The sequence below is a fragment of the Eupeodes corollae genome, chromosome 1 (genome assembly GCF_945859685.1).
Source record: "Eupeodes corollae chromosome 1, idEupCoro1.1, whole genome shotgun sequence".
In the NCBI taxonomy this organism is placed as follows: Eukaryota; Metazoa; Arthropoda; class Insecta; order Diptera; family Syrphidae; genus Eupeodes; species Eupeodes corollae.
Genome location: NC_079147.1, coordinates 176,518,531 through 176,537,058, shown reverse-complemented (window position 1 = coordinate 176,537,058; position 18,528 = coordinate 176,518,531). Strand labels below are relative to the sequence as shown.

The 18,528-nt window shown below is 30.7% G+C and overlaps 1 protein-coding gene and 1 long non-coding RNA gene across 2 annotated transcripts in view; one reads left to right on the top strand and one right to left on the bottom strand.

The window, feature by feature from the left end:
* Positions 1–18,528, bottom strand: part of LOC129940317 (centaurin-gamma-1A) — a 455,674-nt gene that overhangs the window by 240,919 nt on the left and 196,227 nt on the right. The window lies entirely within an intron of this gene.
* On the top strand, positions 12,939–17,268 carry LOC129940327 (uncharacterized). Its single transcript, XR_008780664.1, has 3 exons — positions 12,939–13,065; positions 16,655–16,987; positions 17,113–17,268. It is a non-coding gene; the product is annotated as an uncharacterized LOC129940327 (long non-coding RNA).

Here is an 18,528-nt window from a genome sequence, read left to right as displayed (position 1 = left end):
ATTTTAAGAAAAGCACACAAGAATTGTATAGCACGTTTTGTTAACTTGAAGTTTCCGTTCCAGGAGAAAGAACCAGTTCTCACAACTTCTCGCGTTCTACGTTCATCTTAAAACCCATTTACATTAAAAAAAACCGTTTTTTCTTTGCTACTGAATTATGCTTTTACTTAAAAGAAAGGAAAAAAAATGCTTGGTTTGATGTCCGAATAGTTGACTTTAAATCATCATGCAACGAACGCAATGATGAATGGGCGAACAAAGCTGATTCACTTGCTGTAGATGCATGCTACCATACAAAATTTTCCAGGGCAGTTCACTGAAAATCCTCGAATAAATTGGGGACGACTAGAGGATTCAGTTCACCATGATTCTTCATTAACCTAAATGGATGGTGTAAAATGATGACGAACAAACTACTATTGGAGAACTTGTGCATAAACTGGGAGAATTAATGCTAGAAGGTAGTAATTTTTTGTTTACTTTTTCACCACTTTGAAAAAACCTTCTCTGATATTTTCCTTTACTCAGAACGAAAGAAATCTTCCAAAAGTATAAAAATTGCAAAAGCTTTAGGTCATGACGTCTGTTAGGTTAGGTTAGGTTAGGTTATAGGGGCTGTCCAAGATGGAAACGGACACACTTAGGCCAGTTTAATGGTCCATTGTGATACGACATGAATCTTGAGGCTTCCTCCTAAGCTGAATGGAACCAATTGGAGCCTCTACGAAACGTGAGAGGCTGATTATACTGATATGATTTAGATCGTTAAAGAAGAATTATCTTAGGTAATGCTTGCGTTCGAGCTTGAGCAGGGCATGTGCAGGGAAGATGAAGAACCGTTTCTTCCCCTTCCTCGTCCATACAGCTTCTGCAAAAGTCATTTGAGAATACGCCTAGTCTCGTGGCGTGCTTTCCTATTAGACAGTGTCCCGGTTATGACACCTATTATCGAGCTTATATGCGATCTGCTTAGAGGGAGCAAGTACCTTGAACGTTTTAAATCCAGTGTTGGCCAGATGTTTTTTGTGACTTTGACACGTGGTGGTGTTGTTCCACCTGGTGCCTGTCCTCCTCACAGCGTCTTGCATTAGCAGCACTTTACAAGTAGCGATTGGTATGCAAGTACTTGCCAAACGTGGTAGCATGGGTTGTACTGTACCGTTCCTGGCGAGTTCATCTGCCTTACAGTTACCCAGCAAAGGTAAATATTAAACTGTTGCGCCATCTCCATTAGAGATGATCGACAGTTATGGACTGTTATAGTGTTTGTAGAAACAGAGTCCAGAGATTTGATAGCGGCCTGGCTGTCAGAGAAAATACGGATATCAGATGTTGATATCACGTTTTCTTTGAGCCAAGACAAGACTTCCTTAATCGCCAAAAGTTCCTCCTGGAACACGCTACAATGATTGGGAAGGCGGAATGAGAGACTTAATTTCAGTCGTTCAGAGTACACACCTCCTCTAACCTCTAACCCCTTCTTTGGTTTTTGAGCCATCTGTGTAAAAATGGATTGACTCATCCTATAAGAATGTCCTATCCTCCCAAAAAGATCTGGTAGGTAAAGAAATCTGGAAGTTTCTGTCGAATTGTAGTTGGAGGATGGTGTAGTCTATGTGCTTTGGAATTGATTCTAAGTACCTTAGAATTACGGAGTGGCCAATGTTGTTGTTAGTCCACTGCGACGAAGCTTTGAGGCGAATAGCAGAGCTTGCAGCTATTTGTTTGCTAAATATGTTAAGAGGTGTATGGTAGAGCAAGGTGTCCAGTGCCGCAGTAGGGGTCGTGCGAACGATCCGCTTATACATAGGCAGGCTGAACGTTGGATTTTATTTAACTTATCCCTTTTTATAACTTTCTCTAAAGCAGTCCACCACACTTCCACTTAAAATCGGTCTGATTACCGATGTGTATAGCCAATGCGTGATTCTGGGTTGTAAGACCCATTTATTATCAATAGCTTCTTTGCATAAAAAGAGAGCTACAGTAGCTTTTTTGACTTTTTCCTGTACGTTGCGTTTCCAATTTAGTTTTTTGTCTAAGACAAGACCCAGGTATTTAGCCTCGTCTGAGAATTTTTATTGGATTCCTTTAATATAAGGAGGGTTGACAAATGGAATTTTGTATCTCCTCGAAAATAAGACCAGATCGGTTATGTGTGGGTTAACACCCAGTCCACACCGATCAGCCCAAAGTATTAGTCTGTCCAAGGCATTTTGTAAGAGTTCTTTTAGGATGTTGAGATGCTTTCCTGAAACTGCTATAGCAACGTCGTCCGCATAGGCTATCACTCTGAAACCCTCCGCATCCAGACTAGTTAGGATTTCATTCACCACTAGGTTAAAGAGGGGAGGGGATAGAACACCACCTTGCGGTGTCCCTCTACTAACGAATCGTCTGGTAGAAGAGTTGCCCCGCTTTGAGTTAATTATTCTGCTGGTAAGCATTAAATGAATTAACTCCCGAAGCGAACTCTCTACATTTAGAGAAGTCAGTGCAGATGTGATTGCAGATGTGTCCACGTTGTTAAAGGCACCTTCGATGTCAAGGAAAGCAACCATAGTGAACTCTTTATGATGGAGGGAATATTCGATGGTGCGTACTAAAGTTTGTACCGCTGTTTCCACCGATTTACCTTTACAGTAGGCATGTTGAGACGAAGACAGAAGTCTTGTATCGATACGCGCCCTTAAATGGATATCAAACAATCTTTCCAAGGTCTTAAGAAGGAATGATGATAGACTTATAGGTCGTAGATCTTTAGGATTGACTTGGGAGCATTAACCTGCTTTAGGTATAAAAACAACTTTAACTTCTCTCCATGCCAAAGGAACATGGACCAGGTAAAGACAGCTGGTAAAAATTGCCTCAAGGATTGGTACAATTATATCAGAAGTCTTTTGTAATTCGGCTGGTATTATTCCATCTGGTAATGCAGCTTGAAATGGTTTGAAGCTGTTGAGAGCCCATTGTAGCTTATCCTTTGTGATCAGACCTTGTGTCTGTTCTCACATTTTATTCACTCACGCCGCCGTATTAGGATGCAATACCACCTCAAAACCGTTTGGATTAAGAGAAAGTGACTTCAAAAAATTGTTAAAAAAATGAAGCAGTTCCAAAGACAGTGCTGCTGTATTCCAAGCATTACAAAAATTTAAAGAAGAAATCGAAATTGCTGGTCTAAATGCCATTATATTGTTGTATGTATTTTTATTTCCGTCTCTCATTGTATTTTTCAGATTTTATAATAAGAGAACTAAGATTTTGACATTATATAAGTACACTTAAATAAATATTTAAAAATATTAAAGTTTTATCAATATCGTTGCATTTTCCACACCGACAACAATATTTTGAATTAATTCTTTAAATGTTATACTAAATTAATAGAAATGGCCCACTGTAATTTAATAACAAAGTAAGAAAACTAAGCAAAAAGGATTTTAATTTAATTGATATTATTTTAAAATATATTTTAAGCTGAAAGGAAGAAGGTACCTTAAATATTAATAACACACAAGGAGTTACGAAGAAAAGACTGAGAATGAAAAACTGACCGAACGACTTTTTACCGTCATTTGGCTTTTAAATTGTTTTTTTTTTTTGTGTTTTCATTGCTTATTTGTTCCTTAAAAGTAATGTCCTATAAAGAAAGGATTTGTCTCATTTTTCATCTTGGTATCTTGGTGGGGATAATATTTGTCACATTTTCTCATCTACACCAGCACACAGATTATTATTATTAAATGTGGGTCTTCCTTTCTAAAGGACTTATTTGTTTTTCTTTTTCTTACTGTATTGTCCATGGCGCATTATAAGAGCATTAAATCATAGCTAAGACCGAGAGTATCCTTTAACGTGTGTACGTACATACGTTCATTGTACAAAGAACGTATACATAGATAAAAGTTATGCGCGGATTGTTTTGTTCTATTTTATTTTTTATTTTTAAGAAGTTTCAAGAATGTGAAGATAGTCACTTAAAAAAACATCTGGGCATGGGAATTTCTCATAAAACAACAAGAACAAAAAAAAAAACAAATAAACTATGAAAGAGCTAAATAAATGAAATGACGTAGCATCAGCTATAAATTGCTTCCTCTTCTCTGCACTGCCTACATCCATAGTCCACTATGCCACACACACATTGAATTATAAGTTTTATTTTATTTTATTTTTGTTTCTTATGTACTTTCCCAAATCTTCACATTAACATGGAAGCCAAGTAAAATAAAAAGCCCTTTAATGACTGAAAATAAAAAAGTAACGAAATATATATAAAACACATCGGAACTCAGGACGGGATTGCTTCCGCCATTATTACGTTCTGACTTCTGAATGACGTGGTTTATGCCATCACCAATGTTGCCCGTGGGCCGTCAGTTGAACATGTATATGGATGTATGTTACGTATTGTTAATTTTTGTTCGAGTATATAGCTTGAGCAGGTTCGTTGAGTTCTTTAGATTTCGCCTGGTGGTATCTGCCTACGAGGCAAAGTACACTGAGTCAACAAATATCACAAACAATAATTTGTGACTGTCATTTTAAATGTCCCAATGTGTTTTTGACGGCGGCGTTAGGTCTTTTCTCCCAAAACAATATCGGCCGAACTAAAAATGTCATAGTGCCCAAATAAATTATACTGACAATTTATTGTTGTACGATTTGGATAGTAAAACTTTTTTTTGGTTTTATGAAAATTCAAATAAAAAGATGCGTTCATTCTTATTGCTAAACAAAATAACTCCAAGGTACTAAAAACGCCATATCGCCCAAAAATGGTGCCATCACCCAAAAACAGATTACTAATTGACATATAGGCTAAATGATTGTATGTGTTTTAACATTTGAGCATCCTGAAAAATGGTTTGTTTATTTTGGGCACTAAGACATTTTGGTAGGTACGTCAAAAAACGTTACAAGAATGTTTGGTCTTATTTCTCTTTCAGAAACCGAAATATGGCCAATTTACAAAGTGAAATAAAACGAAATTGCTTGCTTGCTAACAATTCTAGCTCCTATTACACAGAACGAAAAAAGTCATCATATTGACTATTTTGGTAGCCAATATGAATATTTGGTAGTCAATTTTTAGCCGATAACCGCGATAGTCAATAGAAAAATTTTCGGTTGTCAATTTTGGGGTCCAAAATGTTTGTAAAATTTGGTAGTCAATATGACAACTTTGTTTGCAGGAAAGTGAAACTACGGTTGTTATATTGAATAATGTGGTAATAAATACGACAACTGCGATAGTCCATATGACAACTGCCTGCAATATTCCGTTGAGAACTCGGGCCCACTGACTTACAACTCTCAACCATTCCTGTGTGCGAGTACGGTTTTCAGTAATGGAGAGGATCTATAGTTTTAAGCCGAATCCTAACGGATAATTTGAGAAAGCACTTTTCGTGACAAGAATTACTCTTTACCGTGCATAGTATAGGCAGAGATCGAACTTAAGACCCCTGGCATGACAGTACAACGCACTAATCATTTTGTTTGTATTCATTTTTATTAATTCATTCTAACTTAAAACTATCTTAAAGCTAGACAAAAATTCATAAAACTAGCTAAATTAACCATAACTTACAATTTAAACAATAATAAAAGTTATTCTAATGCCTTTAGGCCCTAAGATCTATTTTACTGTAATTCATTTTATTTATTTTTTTAGTTTATTAGAAAATTTGCAAAAAACTTATTTCAATATCATTTTTTATAACCATCATGTCACGGGTACTACCAATATGACAACTGCGGTAGTCAATATGATAATTTTTGTTGAAAACCGAAATTTATTTTGACAACTGGGTAGTCAATAGAACAATCCTGGATAGTCAATTTTGGTAGTCACTACGACAACCGAAAATTGTGCTATTGACTACCCAGTAGTCAATTTTTTAAACTAAGGTAGTTATATTGACTATTTTGGTAGTCATTAAGACAATTTGGCCAAATTTCAAAGTGACTATCGACGATTAATGATATGAGAACTTTTTTTCTGCGCATTATTGCTTATAAAAAGTGAAAAATTGAATGGGGCATTGCCCCTAGCAACCCCTGACTAAACTCACTCTAGGATTTGGGGAAGTTGCGAAAATATGTGTACGAAAATTTATTTAAACCCAGATTCCTAAACTGGTAGGAAACTTTCCATACACCCAACTTCGCACCTACACCAAATCCTATAGTCAGTCCAAGTGGGGGGTTGCTACATACCTCACTGTTGATACGCGTCTAAGAGCCCAACCAACTTAATCTTTTGGGTATTATGACATCTCTAAATGTTGGTAAATGATAAATAAGCAAGCACCAATTTGAACGTTCTTATATTTAAAATTTATTTGGGCGTTACAGCATTGCCATTGGTTTGTTGGCGTTTTTTTCAACATTTAGGCTTTGTAACTAGTCTTAGGCTTTATGACATTTTTTTATTATTGTCGTCTCGACTTATAAAATAACATTCTTTAATTCTATTTGGATTCAAAATTCGTTTGACTAGTTTACGAAGTAAGGAGGTATGAAAATCTTCATAAATTCTGCTGATTTTGTTAAATACTTTGTTTTTGGAGTCGTTTCTGAAAATTTTATTCTTAAGCAACCAACAGATCGGAGACACAAATTTAAAAAATATTATGAAAGCTTTAATTGTCTTAATCAAAATTAAATATTTTGTCAGTTAATTGTTTTGATTCACAGTACACAATAATATTAATGCTCTTGTTACGTAATTATCAACCTGAGGTGAAACAATTTTTTCAAGTTACCATCATACTTTTGACGAAAAAAAACAGGTACATCAAAATATAAACGTCATGTATATCTCACTCAAAATTTATTAATTGAAGAGTATAGTGATGGAATATTTCAGTTAAATGTAAAGTACCTGTACTTGATGCCTTTTACAATGTGACCTACCTGCCTCCCACTTAAAGCGGTCAATTATGCTGATGTCAACAAGACCAATAATAACCAAGGTACATATACTCGTACTTTATACATAAGTTGATGATGTTGATGACTGACCTGAACTCGAACTACATACATAGAACAGATGGAAGTTACAACCAATTCAACAACAATGATGGTGATTAATTCATTTAAAATTACTGAGATTCGTATACGACGAAAGCTGATGGCTTGGCTGTATGTTAGCTTGAATGTTCAAAGTTGATGTATGAAGATAGAGCAAGGTCTTTTTTTATTGTAGAAGTCTATTATAGTAGTGTAATTAGAGGGAATTATTGTTGCTTTTAATTTTCATTTCAATTTAATGGACATATGAATCTGATAATGGGACTTGAAAATGAACAACAACTCACATTTTCTAAACCTGAATTTAATACGAGTTCTTCACTCAGAGAAAAATGGCAACGTAAATTGTAATGCGATTCCTTTTGAATTTACGTTGTAGGCCACTTCGAAAAAACAACTATAAATCAAAGTATAACTACTTAGCTTTAAATACGAAACCTATTAAACAAGGTGTTTTACTACGAAACGCATTTGAATAAAAGCTAAACGCGTTCAAATCAATGTATTTTTTTGGTTGAAAATATTTCAAACGAAAAACAACGTTGATTAAAAGACGAAACCCCTTTAATTTAAAGTAGAAAATCTTTGTTTCTTATTCAAAGAAGAAGTCATTTAAATCAAAGTTAAAACGTTGTTGAATCAAAGTCGGAAAAAAATTTGGTCGATTTAAATTAATTAATGAGCATATTGATTCAAATTCGTTTTCTTTACATCATAACAATTTTTAAGAAAATAAGGCGAAAAAATGTAGTTTTAAATGCGTTTCCACTTTAATTCAAAGTAGAACATTTTTATTTTTGATCCAAAATTGAAATAATTTGAATTAAAGTTAAAACATCATTAAATCAAACTGGCGAAAATACTTCGTTAACTTTAAATCAAGTGGTGGGAACTTTTAATTCAAACTCGTTTTCCCCTTATCACATACAAAATAAAAATAGACAAGAAACAACGTAATTTCAAAGTTGACACAACTTTGATTCAAAGTAGAAAATATTTAATTTTCATTCAATGACGGAAGTACTTCAAATCAAAGTTGTAACGACATTAAATCAATATCAGAATTTCTTTTAATTCAAGTGATGATCACTTTTGAATTAAGTGCGTTTTCCCTTTACTACAGTACAAAAATCAACAGACAAAAACAACGTTATTTCAAAGGTGAAGCAACTTTGATTCAAAGTAGAAAATATTTATTTTAAATTCAACGATGGAACTACTTCAAATCAAAGTTGTATCGACATTAAATCAATCTCAGAATTTATTTTAATTTAAGTAACGATCACTTTTGAATTAAATGCGTTTTCCCTTTACCACAGTACAAAAATCAACAGAAAAAAACAACCTAATTTTAAGGGTGAAACAACTTTGATTCAAAGTAGAAAATATTTAATTTTCATTCAATGACGGAACTTCTTCAAATCAAAGTTGTAACGACATTAAATCAATCTCAGAATTTATTTTAATTCAAGTGATGATCACTTTTGAATTAAGTGCGTTTTCCCTTTACTACAATACAAAAATCAACAGACAAAAACAACGTTATTTCAAAGGTGAAGCAACTTTGATTCAAAGTAGAAAATATTTATTTTAAATTCAACGATGGAACTACTTCAAATCAAAGTTGTATCGACATTAAATCAATCTCAGAATTTATTTTAATTTAAGTAACGATCACTTTTGAATTAAATGCGTTTTCCCTTTACCACAGTACAAAAATCAACAGAAAAAAACAACCTAATTTTAAAGGTGAAACAACTTTGATTCAAAGTAGAAAATATTTAATTTTCATTCAATGACGGAACTACTTCAAATCAAAGTTGTAACGGCATTAAATCAATCTCAGAATTTCTTTTAATTCAAGTGATGATCACTTTTGAATTAAATGCGTTTTCCCTATACTATAGTACAAAAAGCAACAGACAAAAACAACGAAATTTCAAAGGTGAAGCAACTTTGATTCAAAGTAGAAAATATTTAATTTTCATTCAATGACGGAGCTACTTCAAATCAAAGTCGGAACGACATTAAATCAATCTCAGAATTTTTTTTAGTTCCCTTCAAATCAAGTGATGACATTTTCTGTTTAAAGTAATTTTTCATAAGTATTAAAATTGAAAAGATAAATAACACATTTTAATTAAATTTAATATGTCTAGTTAGTTTAAAAAAAAAGTAAGTATAGGTACCTTAATATTAAAATTAATTTTCTTTTAATACTTTGTTTAATTCAATCACCTTAATTTAATAATATGGCTGCTTAGCTTTTAAGTAAATAAAATACATAATATAATCAAAAGAAGACAATTATTTTTTTGATAACTTCTACTTCAAAATAATGTGGAAAGAATTCTACTTGTGATCACAAACAAACATTTTAAATGAAAGTGGCAACACCTAATCCACCATGCATATTAAATCTAGAAAACAAAATAAACTTTACTGTTGAACGAATAAGTTCAGTAATATCCTTATACAAATATACCATGCACGAAACGTCCAATCAGTTTCAATTTGATTATTCGCGGCTTTGTTCTTTTCCCATATTATACCTATGTAGATTAACCGTACCATTCAGTCATCACGTTTACTACTTTTGTAGCATTTTTCTTCTGTCAATCATGTTATTATACAATTTTTGCAATGTTTGAATTCTTTCCTTCGCTTATTCAAGGCGAATCCTTTCTGTAAATGTAAATTTCCAAATAGCCTAGTACACTTTCATTCAAATTTATGTAATAATGCAATGGGATACCTACTTAAATGTTTTATTGCCAGAGATAAAACCTAAATCGTACATTTAATAAAAATATTAAAAAAAAAGAAGTCGTAAAACTCCGATTTCATTTTATTTTATCATACTATTTTAACATATTTTCTAAGTTTCTTGGCAGTTTAAGAAATATTAATAAATAAGGTTTTATCAAACACATTGAAAATAATTTTGAAAGTGGGAACAAACCTCATAGATAAACTTTGAATAACCCTTTTGGTCCATGAATCTTTGCCTATAAGCGTCAAAATTTTGCTCAAAATAAAACTAGTAAGAAAAATACCTAACAAGAAAACTCTCCCAAACCATTTGTATTATCTTAAATGCTTCACAAATCATATTTCTTTTTTAACCTTTTGATCATTCATGGCAGTATTTAATGAAATCCTTAACTTAAAATGCACAAACGACATCATTGTAGCTAATTACTTTGCAATGTGGTTTCGTGTCTAATTATTTTTGGCGCCAAATGGAAGATTAGATTTAAACTCTTTTCAACTTTGATTTGAAGTTGCTTTCCCTTTGATTTAGACTCTTTTCTACTTTGATTTTAAGTTGTTTTCCCTTTACAAAATTATCAAATACGTTTGCACATTGAATCAAAGCATTTCCACTTTAAATCAATGTGGCTACAAGAATTTCAACATTGAATCAAATACGAAACACTATAATTGAAACACGGAACGTATTAATTTCTCTTAGAATAACTGTACTGTTTTTTTTTGTCTAGACTTTCAAAGTACCTACTGTATAGTACCATTTTACTCCTATGTTGAGAAAAACATAAATGTTCTACATATTTCTAAATGTTTCAATTGAAGCAAATAAAAATGAAGGAACCATCGTTAAATATCTTTTAGAATAGAAATTGCAAATCTTGCTTCCTGAGCTATCTAAATCAGAAATTTTGTTATTTGTGTAGGTACTTAACCATCATTTTTACACACAATTAATATTAAAAAGTATCTTTTAAGATTTGTGTGGGTAAAATGTTTAACATTTTCCTAGTTATATCATATGTTAAATAAATCTCAACTCTAAAAAAGAATTGCTAAAAGAAAATTAATTCACAAAATTTTCTCTAAGTCATTCAATATAGAAATTTCCATAAAATATAAAATCCCTACAAAGCTAGTACTAAACAAAGTAAAGTAAAACAAATTAAGTATATTACATCATATTGTTTAAGATTTTTTTTAAACAGTTTAATAAATAAAATGACAGTATGTATTGAAATATAAAATGAGTGGTTCTTATTTAAGGGAAATAAATAGTTTGGCTTGAGTCATTTCTTTTTGCCCAGCCTAAAAACAAATTAAGAAAACATACAATATTAAGTTTACGAATTTTCATTCATCATTTTATTGTTTAAGAATCATTATTAAATGCTTTCCTTGAACTTTACAAAATGACAGCACTGCTGCTAACTTCTTCTTTTTATGTGCCGGCAATATCAAAACGTTCTTCTTTTTCAATAAGTTTCCTTCTTTTATTCAAGGCAAATCTCTTGCACATTTATATTTCCAAATATCCTAGTTAATGTTCACTGAAATTATGGTATAGTGATATGCAGTACCTACATTAATTTTGTATTACCAGAAATAAAACCAAACAATATGCATATTTAATAAAAAGATCAAAACAAAAAGTTGTAAAACTCCGATTTTATTCTATTTTATCGTGTACTTTTAACATATGTATTTTGCAAACATTTAGATAGTTTAACGTATATTTAATGTTTATTGTATGCTTCTTTTTAAATTGGTCACATGTTGTGGTAATATTTAAATTATTATGAAGTTCTTCCATTTAAATTTACAAAAGGACATCATTGTTGCTACCTTCTTTGCAATGTGTTTTGGTATTTATTTATTTTTGGCGCCAAATGGAATATGGACAAGATTTGATTTAAACTCTATTCAACTTTGATTTTAAGTTCCTTTTCCTTTGTTTTAAACTGTTTTCTACTTTGATCTAAAGCTGTTTTCCCTTTACAAGAATATGAAATAAGTTTGCACATTGAATCGAAGCATTTTCGCTTTAAATCAATGTGGCTACAATAATTTCAACTTTGAATCAAATACGAAACACTATAAATGAATAATTATACTGTTTTTTGTCTAGACGTTCATAGTGGGTACTGTATAGTACCATTTTACTCCTATGTTGAGAAAAACATAAATGGTCTACATATTTCTAAATGTTTTAATCTGAACAAAGAATAATGACGGAACTATTATCAAATATCTTTTAGAACAGAATATTGCAAATCTTGTTTCCCCGGCTATCAAATGCAGAAGTTTTGTTATTTACGTAGGTTCTTAGGCATAACTTGTGTATACAATTTATATGTATTAAAAAGTATCTCTAACGATCTCGTGGTAGAAATTCCTATAACTTCTTGGTAACCAGACATAAAATCTGATATCTAATTCAATCAATCTACGAATTTTCATAAAACGTAAAATTCCTTCCTTTATAATTTTTTTGTAATGTATGTATTAAAATATAAAATTGGCGGTTCTAACTTTACGGAAATAAATAGTTTTTGCTTTAGTCATTTCCTTTGTCAAGCCTTTCATTCATCATTTTACTACTTTCGAATCATTATGAAATTCTTTCCTTGAAATTTATAAAATGACAGCACTGCTGCAAATTACTCGTTTTAAGTTTCTGCATTTTATTTCATTCCATTCAAATTTTTAGCGCCAAATATAATGCGATGTAAAATATTATCCACTTTGATTTGAAGGTGCTTTTTCCTACAAAAGTATAAAATACGTTTCCACGTTGAATCAAAGTATTTCAACTATAAATCAATATGGAAATATAAAATTAAACTTAGAATCAAATATGAAATAATTTAAACCAATGCTGCAACGCATTTAGTTCAAACGCTGAACGCAATCATTTCTTTCAAATTCAATGAAAATGTATATACATATGTTCTTGTGTGTATGTAACTATCATAGGGTCGCGAAACGATGAAAATTGAAATAATAGGTACATGAGTTTTGTTCCATTTCACCCTTTTTTCAACCAACTCTATCGATGGGTTGCTTTTTCAATAATGTGTTTCAATATCAATATTTAAGTTTGATTTTTGACGTTGTGCTTCGCGGTTGTTGTGCGTGTGCTTCAATTAATGTTTCCTAAATTTCTTTTTTAAAGCAAACAGAAATATGTGTAAAATTATTTGATAAAGTGCGAGAGAGAGAAACAAATTAACTAATGTCAATTGATTGTAACAGGTAAGCATAGATTTATATATAAATATATGTATATACGTTCAATTATAATTTAAGTTTTATTAGACAACAAATTATATATCAACGCAGAAGCGTCTGTGTTTTTCTCCCTCATCTAAACATCTTCCTTTTTTACCTAAGTGGTAATGTCCATACAAATTTATAGGTATTAAACTACTTAAACCATGTTGCCAATTTATTAGTTTTACTGTTCTGAAATTTCTAGCTTATCTTATCTTTTGAATTGCCAACATTTTTAATAAGATATCTTACTAATTTTAATTTAAACATAGTAAACACGAAAGTAAATATTTTTGCTAGTCAAATAAAAATATTCATTTCAAAAAGTAAAAGTAAAAAAAAATTAATTGTAAGCGATATATTTGACACAAAAGTGGGAACCCTACCCATTCCAACACGATATGCATTCATGTATTTGTGTGTATGCATGAGCGTAAATTCAACTTTTATATTTTCAGCGTTCCATTTCCATTTTAACTGTCTGTCTGTACCTCGTTTTATTCTTGGCATCCATATTGTCTTCAATTTTTCAAGTCGGTCGCAGTTTATTGAAAATTTAACAATGGCAAGCATTTTAACAGAAAAAACTTTTAACAATACCACTGAAATTGAGAAATCTTCAGAAATATGTGAAAATTTTTCTCCAGCGCAAAGTGTTCAGGTTTTGGACGAGAACAAACAAATCATCCACGTTTTATTCTCGAGCACAGAAGAAGCAGACACCTACAGATTGGAAAATCTTCTCAAAAATTTTGACTTAGAAGATCTTTTCCCCGTTTTCAGAGGTATGTTTTTAATTTTATATTACAGTTTATGAATGAACAAAATCATTTAAGTGCAAAGTAATTGAAAAAAGCCCTTTTTTGAAAAACATTGATAGATTTTTGAATGTCTTTTCTTCAATTACATTTATCGAGGGCATAAAATAAATAATTTATTAAAGGCTTTTAACATGAAAAGATTTTGTCTTTCAAACGTATGGTTTTCATTGTTATTATTGTACTATTCGTATTAGCGCGGGTTGGTGTTGTTGCAGTTCTTGGTTTTGTTTTTTTTCTCATAGTGAATATTTTGTTGACTTATGAGGTTTTCTTATTAAAAAATAAACGCAAACATTTTAGCAGAAAAAACATTAAACAATACCACTGAAATTGAGACTACTTCAGAGTATGTGAAAATTGTCCTCCAGTGTTCAGCTTTTGGACGAGAACAAACAAATCAACCACGGTTATTCTTGACATAGAAAAAACAGACACCTACAGATTTTAGAACCTTCTCAAAAATTTTGACTTGGAAGGTCTTTTCTCCGTTTTCAGAACAATGTTTTTAATTTTGTATGATAGTTTATGAATCAACAACATCATTTAAAAGCAAAGTAGTAGAAAAAAACACTTTCTTTTTTAACAAAAATTGATAGGTTTTTGAATGTCGTTTCTTCAATTACATTAATCATGGGCATAACATAAATAATTTACTCAAGGCTTTTAGTCTGAAAAAACTTTGTCTTCAAACGTATGGTTTTCATTGTATTCATATTCGTATTAGAGGTTGTTGGTGTTGTTGCAGTTCTTGGTTTTGTTTTTTCTCATAGTGTATATTTTGTTGACTTAGGTGCTGCTGATTATGAGAAAGGTCTATTTTATTTTCGTGGATGTTTTTGGAACTGATCTTTCTAGATTTTTTTCTTTATTTGGATTTTTTTTGTTTAATTTAGAAAAAAATATAACATTTCGGTCGTTGAGGTATTTGGCGAGAGAAGACATTAACGACATTGTTGAAGATATTGGATTACGCGCTGAATTTCGTGAAAAGCTTTTCATTTGGAGAACAAAACAGGTTTGACATAACAGCATTGACTTTATTATATTTTTTATTTCAATAAACCTACCATGATCAATTGACCCACTTAAAACTTTTTATCAGAATTTTTTTGAAATATTCATGTTTTTAAATTTAATATATACAACATTTTGAATACATAGATATTAAAAAAAAAAAAAAACAGTTTTAGTCATGTACCAAAACAGATATAATACATAAAGTATCGGTAGGTTTAGTGTTAATATTTTGACGTTGTTTTAACAAAAATATAATTTACTCTTACCGAATAATTAATATTAAAAACTAATTTAGCAGGGAACCGATGAAGACACGCTATCTATTAACTCAAAAATAACATTTTGGCAAAACCTAAATGAGTCTAAGTTGGACACTCCCACTTCCAGCTTTAAATCAAGGAATAGTAATATTGTGAGTATAATGAAATTTTGCTTTGTTGAATGTGCTTGTTTGTAATGCATGTTGTGTTGTTTAGAATTTTTTGCAACTTTTGAATTCTTCGTCTAAAGGAAAGTCTTTGTTGCAATTTTACTCAAATAATAATCACTTGGAAAATGTGCATAGGGATGCAATAATACAAATACTAATTGAAGAAGCAAATTGCCAAAACGTTTTTTTAAAGCCAAGTGATTTTTCTGGAATTGTTGATGAAATACTATCTGTTTTTCCAAACGAAAAAGACGCAAAGGTAAGATTAAGCCTTTGTTTTGAAATTACTTTGCACAAATAAAATAAAATGAGACATGTTCCACACAGAAAAGTGCTGTATTGTGCGTTGCATGAGTAACAATTTTTCCTTGAATTTTCTTAAGTATTCTACATTCTGACAATTGATTTAAATAGAGTTATCCGGTACAGGTAGTACAATAGCTAGCAACTATTATTGATTTTAGCAAGTGGCGTGTTCTTTTTCTTTAATATAGTCAGTATTAGCAGTTGTCGTTTCACTGCTATGATTTTTTAGTATAACCTATACCTAATCTAATATGCATTCGTTAAAAAAATTTAACGCATATAAAAATCATAGATGTTTAATACAATTCAATATCTTACAATGTCAACAATCTATTTGTTATTATCGAAAGATATCAGTATGGTCAGGAGTTTAAAGAAGAGAAGTACTTCAATTGTAAACTACGAGGCAAATATAAGTCTACTGTTATATAATTATGAGGACAACAAAAATGTGTGATCTAGGGTGTATCACTATACAAAGTTACTAAAAGTAACTTTAAGAAAAAAGAATGAAGAATATTAAGTTTAGTTAGTTAATATTGCAAAAAAAAGAACACACCAAAGTTTGAAAAATGGAAAAATGCTGATAAAAGTAAGAGAAAATCAAATAATAAACAACTTTACGCAGTTAACATTTTAATATAAAGACATTAAAATGAACCAGTCATACAAAAAATTCTATACGTGCATATTACTTAGCGGTACCTGTTTAATGATAATCAAATGGGATTTTCATTATTTCTGTAGTAAAATGTACATTTAAAAATTTTTATTATACCTACATACATATTATGTATATTACATCGGAACGCAACTACATATAGCAATTTTCAGAAAACTTTGTTATTAAAAAAATATGATACTGTACTAAGATATTTGTATTCTTAATTACTTCTAAATTTCTCATTACTGACTTATTGAAATATTAAAATTGTTGTGTATCTATCACTACATATTACAAATTACAATAAATTAGAGCTTAATATTCTTATTTTAGGATTACTATTTCATTCCCCGAAAAGGAAAAAAAAACCCTGGTGGTAAATTATATAATAGATTTGGAAATTCGCGATCAAAGCGTTCAAGGCCCTCCGTTGAAGAAAACGGGAAACTCATAGATTATTCATCATCGCAAACAGACGAAGTTGATGATTCCATATCGTTAGCTTTAAAAACAGCCTTAAGTCGTGATAGCTCTGACTGGACTACCGTTTGTGATAAATGGAAAAAAACGTATTCACTTCGTCAACAAGAGCTTTCCACTACATCTAATCACTCTTCTTTTTTAAAATCTTGGCCAAAATATGGAGATGCTAGAGCAACACAACTGGTAATATTAATTTATAGTTACATATATCATGAACATTTTAATGACCCATTTAATCAACCAAATTTGTAAATAAAACACAAAAGCTTCTTTTTCTCCAGTTTTGATTATTTTTACTTTCTTTTAAGATTAAAATTGATTTTGAAATAATGTACCCTGGAAAACAACACCTGTTACTCAGCAAGTGGGAACATTTCAAAATAATTATTAAAAGATATTACGAAGCTAACATCCACAACCCAAATTGCAAGAAGCAGTTGCGTTCACTTAATTCTAATTTAAGCTCTGACAACATACTAAAAGGTTTGTTTTTAGGGTGAAAGTTTTCACACTTCTTTTTTTTTAAATTTAAAAAAAAATTAACAATAATTTTAGGCCTGCATAGAAGTTTAAGATTTGTATTAATACAAATTTTGAATAAAAAAAAACTTTATAGTTGCCTATCATTTCATTTTATATTTGTTAGTAATATAAATAAACATTAAAACTAGTTTAATATACAATTTTTTTACAGATTCTGAAGACTTTATTCTGGCCATTTTGCTCAACTCGGTCTTACCAGCATCTTCAAGATTCAAAGATAGAAACGGAAGCAACAAAAGGAAAGTCTCAATTGCGGATGCGCAGGAGAGTTTTGCACTGAGGATTCCATCAATTCAGTCATATCAGGAAAATATAAGCGAATTGGTAAACAAATATTATAACATAGGTTTAACTATTCAGCCATTTATTTTGTGCGTTGGTCAAGATGACTACAATATTCATGAATATTATGTTTATTTAGACAAAACATTGTTTAAGTTTGATAGCTTTATAGAATCACTCGACCTGTGCTTTAAAACATTCCAAGTTCTGTCTTTAAAATATCCTTTAGCTTGTCAGTCGTGTTGGTTGTTTATCCAAAAATATTTTTTCAATATTGAAAGCAAATTTGATTTTAAATCAAGCAATATAACATCTTTGTTAAACTTTTTCAAAAATCAGTCATAATTGATTCAAAACCTGTGTTGCAAAAATGTGCAAGTTATTTCTTTAATATCCCGTAGATTTTAGTTTTAAGATTTAATTGTTAATATTTGTCGCTAAGCTTATAATTGATCTTACAAAAAGTTTTAATTTCTTTAGCTATATCGACTTATTAGCTGTTCAAAGAAAAATATTTAGTTTTTAACATCATAAATAAACTGTATAAAACAATAGAAATTGTAAGTACACCCTTCAAATGTCTAGATACCTCCATACGTCAAATTTGAATAAAATAGTTGTATGATCGAAAGATGTTATAAAGGGATTAGCTATTATTTATTCTTTATATAATCACTCTACACTCTGTTTAACTATTATTTTCTTACCTTGCTTTCCTCAAACTTTTCGAATTATTTGCTTTCTCTTTCGTAGTTATTTCAAAACTTTCATGGTTATATTCCTTAAAGTTTGATAAAATTATATGTTTATTTAAAATGTTATAAGTGAACAATTTCTTCACTAAAAAATTGCAAACATAAAGTTTAATTCCTTATTCTTTTAAAACAGAATTTTTTCAA